Source organism: Amia ocellicauda, chromosome 16 (assembly GCF_036373705.1).
Source record: "Amia ocellicauda isolate fAmiCal2 chromosome 16, fAmiCal2.hap1, whole genome shotgun sequence".
Lineage (NCBI taxonomy): Eukaryota > Metazoa > Chordata > Actinopteri > Amiiformes > Amiidae > Amia > Amia ocellicauda.
Window position 1 is genome coordinate 18836750 of NC_089865.1, and position 6474 is coordinate 18843223.

The 6474-nt window shown below is 43.7% G+C and overlaps 1 non-coding gene across 1 annotated transcript; it reads right to left on the bottom strand.

Annotated features, from left to right (window-relative positions):
• Positions 1-6171: 6171 nt before the first annotated feature.
• Positions 6172-6248, bottom strand: LOC136712024 (small nucleolar RNA SNORD66). Its single transcript, XR_010804796.1, has one exon. It is a non-coding gene; the product is annotated as a small nucleolar RNA SNORD66 (small nucleolar RNA).
• Positions 6249-6474: the final 226 nt, after the last annotated feature.

The window sequence follows — 6474 nt, forward strand, 5'->3', positions numbered from 1 at the left end:
CTCCATGATTACCCACAATCCCCTTTACTAGACTAGCAAATTATTATTCCAACCCCCCAAACAAGAACCTTGTCCTCTGCTCCTACATACCTGGGTCTTAATGACCTTGGGGTCATCACCCACTGTGGAAGTCTGCTTTATTGTAGGCTTCCAGGCTTTCTTGGCCTTGTTGAGGTGAACCTCATTCGAGAATGACAGGGTGATGACCTTCCGTGGCTCCCTCCTCTCGCCCTGCTGAGAGCACCGGGGACCCACTGCTGAGGGCTGGGGGGACAAAAAGTCAGTCGCTAGTCAGGGCAGGGGGCCGCGGGGTGAATAGATTCTCATTGCGCACAATCTCTGAATGGCCTGCTGGAGCTGTATTTCAATGCTCAACAGATACAACAACTCTCAGCGGAGACCAAGGCAAACTGCAACATTATGTTCAAATTAGGGCTGCAATGATTAGTCGACTCATTCGACAAGTAAAAAAAGTCAACTTCTATTTCAGCTGTTAAACAGTCATTTCACTACCTTGCCTCTAAGCCGTTCTTATTAATATAATTGATCTGAGCCCTTCGCTAATATCCTCGGCCTGTATTCTTAGCTCTGTGTGAGAACAACGGTTTCATTCCCAGCAGCAGGAGGTGGCAGGAATGCATCACTTGGTTTGTCATCTGTGCGCCTCACTTGAAAGATGTCTGAACCCGCACATCGCAGCCAGCCACCACGCAAAACAAAACTCGGGCGAAAACATTGAAACTGTGGGAGTAATTATAAGAGAGAGAGAATGATAACCGTACGGTGCTTTGTGGAATCAGAATCAGATTTCCAAAAGAGCACATCCGACAAGCTTGAGCACTTGAAAACAAACGCATGGTACGTTTGTGCAACTGTGGTATTAATTATGAAATTGCGCTGACGAAAGTGTTGTATTTACTGTAAGGTTTTCTCTCAATCTATACAAAAGTCTATATCCTAAATTCGACATCGAATTTAACATACCTATACATGCCCATAATTCTACATCTGTCTTCAATCGTGGCGCATGTAGACACAATTTTCCAAAGGTACAGAATAACTTAAAGTGACTTTTCAGTACAAGCACACTACACTTTTCTGAGTTAAAATCAGTTGGTTTCTCGCCAATGCTTGTGCCACCGACAGTCACAGCATTGAACAAATTAATTGATTTAAGCTGGGAAACTCTGGTTTACGTGTAAAGTATTTTTAAAGTTATGCTGTACACATGTGGGTTATTGCGCATACATGAGCCACAATGGAAGACATGTGGATTATGTGCATGTTTCAGGCATGTCAAATTGTACGTAGAATTTTGGATATAGAATTTTGAAACATATATAAGCTCCGGGCGCAATGGACGACAACAAAACTGAGCATTTGACCACTGCAATACCATGATGTACGCACGGACATATGTCAAATGAAAACCCTCAGTACCATGTAGTTTCATGTCATTCCCAAAGCCAGTGATGATACTGTAGAATGTGAATTGAAAGCCGGGGGTGCGATCATGCCATGTTTTTATCCAATTGCATGTTGTTTAGAGCCTCCATGTACCTGTGCGCGTCTAGAAGTCTTCCGTCTGTTGCGGCAATCCATTCACCTTTTATAAGTATATACATCGTTTATATTATAATTGCTAGTTGTATTATTAGTTGTACTTGTTTAGTTGTAGTTTATGTAGTTTTTACCAAGAGCTATACAGTGCTGTGGCGAGAGACATTCAGAATACAGTGCTGAATAAAAGGCAATGAAGCAGCGTCTGCGCAGCCAGATCCATCACAATGCTGCGCAGAGCCTGTAGCGCATCTGCAGCGCTGTCTTCCAGCTTATTGTATTGAACATTTCAATACATTGCACAGAGCAAGCCGCTGATGGCACAGGTTTAAAAGAGATTGAGTTTTAGTTGATAATTACTGTTCATTGTTTATTATTACAGCATTTCAGTGTATTTTCATTTGCATTTAATTGTATTGTTTATAATCATATGAGTTCCAGTGTATTGTGTATTATTAGTGTTTCAGTGTATTGTTTAAAATTTAAATTTAAATTTTAAGTGTTTAGTTTTTTTTTGCAAAATTCGTTATTTATTATGAAGTATAATATTGCAAAACAAAAAAATAAATTTGCATTGTTTTCTTTGTTCAAAAAACCTTGAGCCCCCTATTGTGTGCAGCAGTGGATCTTCCCCTTACCTTCATGTCATTGAGGTGGAGATACTCCCCAGTGATGGACTTTGACTTCTTCCAGTCAATCCTGTCCAGGCCTTTCTTATACCCGGCGCCTCTCCTCTCAGAGCGATCGCGCTGGCCGTGCTCATGACGCTCCGGCCGCTTGAAGAGGTTACTACACTCACCGCCATCCCGGCGAGAGCTACTCCTGAAAACAGAGAGAGAGGGAGAGATGTGGATCAAGCATGAACCTATTGACAACCTAGATGAGAAATATCTATAAAAAGGGGGTCTCTCTTCTGGAACATTTCTACAATTCTGTGGAAAAAGACACTCAAGCACTGGTGAGAATCTTCACCAGCCTGAACTGCAACCAACAAGACAGATTGCTTTACAAAGTCAGTGAGTTAAGCACTGGTCAAGCTCAGGTCAGTCCACATTATACATTTGAACACTGAGTGATTAATCTATGGTAGACAAGTAGGGTAAGAATTCCACAGCAGAAACTTGACCCTGGGCTGAAGATGGGGAGGAAAAGACACCCCAGCTTTCAGACCAGGCCCCAGCTGCCTCCACTGCCCCCTGCAGGATCTCACCTTGGTGGCACTCTCCATGCATCACTGCGTACGGAGGAAGGAGTGGCAGAGGACGACTGCTGCATGGCCGAGCAGCGGCTCGGCGCACCGTTAGTGGGCCATCCAGACTCGGGAGCTGTGAAAAGAGGTAGCGAGCCACTGAAGGAACAGGTTGCGCTGCTACACAGAGAGAACTACTGCCCTGAGCGATCTGAGGGCTTGCAGTGCAGGAGACCAAGAATGGAGGCTCACTGCTCCAAACCACAGACCTAGTCTTCACAGTGATGTTCAAGCTTCTCCCAGATGAGCTCCTCATTACAAAATTGGAATTTAAAATGTAATTAAACAGTTTCCAGATCTTAAAAGTAACTCACACAACCTCAATGGTTTAAGTTGCCAAAAAAAATAAAAAGTAACATAAGCCATGTAAGACTGGGGACTGGGATCCCCCCCCGACATAGACATCTTCAGAAAATGATGTGGTGTGTTTGGAAAGTTTCGGCTAAATTCTCATCTGTATGCTCTTGAACCTCACCTGCAGGGCGTGGCCCCCTAGGGCCCCCACGTCGGTTGTCCTTCTTGATCATGAGCTGCTGTTTCACCTTGATCTGCTCACGGTGTGCCTCCAGCTCTGCTTCCTTGTGGACCTGGTCGATTGTCTTAGGACCCTGGTCACCCCTCCTGGGCACCCAGTTATCCTGAGGAAAGGGAGAAAGGGTCAGTGACCATTGTAGCGAGAGAGAGAACAAGAGACAGACATGGACTGGGGGGTGGGAAGCTGAAAGCATGGAAGGTTTCTATTCTCCCAACACTCATTACTCACTCTTCTCAGGTCCAAGACATCCTGCAGCATGAAGTGGATTTGAGGGGAGGTCTTCCTCTCTTTGATGATCTGCTCCATCTGGCTGAAGTACTGGTCCATGCGGGGCTGGTGAAAAGGTCACACACAACAATTAGAAAACAGTGCAGACAGCAGGTAGAGAAGTCATTTTATACCACCGAGTGAAGCAGCATTCCTTCAAGAAGGCTTCTGCAGATGCTCAGAAACACTTATTCAGACCACTGTCTAGAGGCCCATCACGTTGCTGGATGTTTAGCCAGGGCTCAGTCTGGCGCGGCGGCCGGACCTGCCTTACCTTGGACCTTTCCAAGTCCAGGTCTTTGCCGATCGTGGAGAGGAGCTGGCACAGGCACTCCAGGGACTCTTCTTGGTTCTTCAACAGCTTAACGATGCAATTGTGCATGGTGGTCTTCGTCAGCATCTTCACCTTGAACAGCTCCCCAACGAACCTGATGTTGCCTAGCGCGCGCCGCTGGGCCTTGTGCTTGGCCTCCTGCAGCTCGTCACGTAGACGCTGCCGCTCCTCGCCCTGCGCACACAGACAGCCCTTCATTACACACTGTCATACTATCATAACGGAGGCATGATTTTTCAAGCATTTCAAAAACTGTAAATCAGTTTTTCATTTTCCAGATTTTTTCCAGACATCCAGACTAGCATACGAACCCTGTTTATATTTACAATAAGTACTAGGGCTGTCAGTCGATTCAAATTTTTGATTGATTAATCAGTTCATTAGTTGATTAATTGGCAGATTAATCAGGCACTGATTAAAATAAGTGTAACAGTCTTTAAGTGGTTGTGCCACAAAGTTATACTTTAATAAATACTAGGCATTGATATTACAGTATAAAAACGCTGAAATTATACAAATGATACTGTAAACTCACACTGCCCTTGTACGAAAAGGATTGCATGCAAATTAAACAGAAAACCTTTCCTTTGTCTTCAATGTTTCCTTACGAATCCAGATTGAATCCAAAGCTGGACTGTAGTTTTCCCTTTAGCTGCTTGTAACCCTGCAGTTTGTGTACAGATGGCTGTACTGTAGCTCTTCTGATGTGATCTCTTGCCTGATTCGCCTTTATAATTTAACACTATAGAAGCGCAGGGCTGCTCAGTTTGACCGATTTAATGTTAATTACTCTGTGTTATGAATACACTGTGCATACCATTCTTTACTTTTACTAAATATATGTATTAAATATGCCTAAGTAGCGTTTTAGCTGAATAATCGCAAATCAAGTTCAAGTCACTATCTCTACTTCATCTGTCTTTCATGTGCTTCAGAAACACACGCATTGTGTAGAATTACAAGTGTAGTCAGATTGAGTGGACAGAGTGATTACGCCACAAATAAACACTTATTTCATTAGTTTTGACTGTGCAGTTTAAGTGCACTTTGATGTGATTTATACCAATCATTTGAATGTTTTATGTTCATATTTACGTTTAAATACTACCCCATTTATTATGGTTTTATTCGATAGTTTGCTTTTCATTATACCACAGTGTTTAAAGAGCTATCGGCTCTTGTAGGTAGGTAGTCATTATTATGATTTTTTATTTTTTAAATCTGCTCGATTAAATAGAGAAGCCATTGATTGTCAATTGATTAGTTGATTAATTGAGGCAGCCCTAAAAAATAAGTTCAAATGTTCTAACCACCAAGGATGCGTCCAGCATCTTCTGTTTCATCTTGAAGACCTCGTCTCCACCCTCCTCCGTCTCAAACTCCTTCTGGCAGCGGTTCAAAAGCAGAGTGCGGAAAGGCACCGTCTCTCCCAGCTTGTTAGCGCTTGGGACTTTGAGCTACAGACAGGGGAGCAGGAACAACATAAACCCTAAGCAAGATGGAAACTTGCTAAGCATGGTCTGTGTGCTAGGCTGGCTTCAGCTTCAATAGGTATCAGAGTGAAAACTCTTGATATGCGCTTCACAAGACAGGCATCTGCTAGTCCATTCAAAACTGAACTCCCACAAATTAAAATTCCAGAGCTAAATGAAACTGATCCATTATTATTATTATTATTATTATTATTATTATTATTATTATTATTATTATTATTATTTACTTCTTAGCAGATGCCCTTGTCCAGGGCGACTTACAAAACATAACAGCAATACAAAGTGCAATAGCACAGTGCAGTTCAAGGCATAATACATTTTACAAATTTAAATTTACACAAATAGCATCTTCACAACCCTCTACCATCCCCTCCCTCCTTCTTTCACTTCACTTTTCCCGTCAGCCTCCTGCTCTCACCCTCAGAAGGTACTGGCACATATTTGCGTATGTGGCGGAGAAGTTGGGTTCGGAGATGGCCTTCTCGAAGATGAGTTCCATGACAGCCTGGAGTCGCTGCTCTGTGTCGATGATCAGCTCGTCCACTTGGCACATCAACTGCTGGAACATCTCTGGGGTCATCTTGTTCAGAATACTGTTCATCTTGCGGATCAGTAACTGTTGAAGGGAAAGGGGGGAGGAGGGAAGGAAGGAAAAAGAGTTAGTTGTGTAAACCTCGGCCAAGTCCGTGTTTTTATTTGTTCTGGAGAGGTGGGTGCATGTGAGCGTATTCAGCCCCTCAGTTCCTCTTCTTCATCAGTAGAGGTCAGTGGCCCAGACACCATGGCACTAAAAACAGATCATCACTGGGGCTCCAGGTTTACCCACGATCCCCTTTATTAGACTAGCAAATTATTATTCCCACCCCCCAAACAAGAACCGTGTCCTCTGCTCCTACATACCTGGGTAATAATGACCTCGGGGTCATCACCCACTGTGGAAGCCTGCTTTATCCTAGGCTTCCAGGCCGTCTCGGCCTTGTTGAGCTGAACCTCATCTGAGAATGACACGTTGATGATGATTCGTGGCACCATCCTC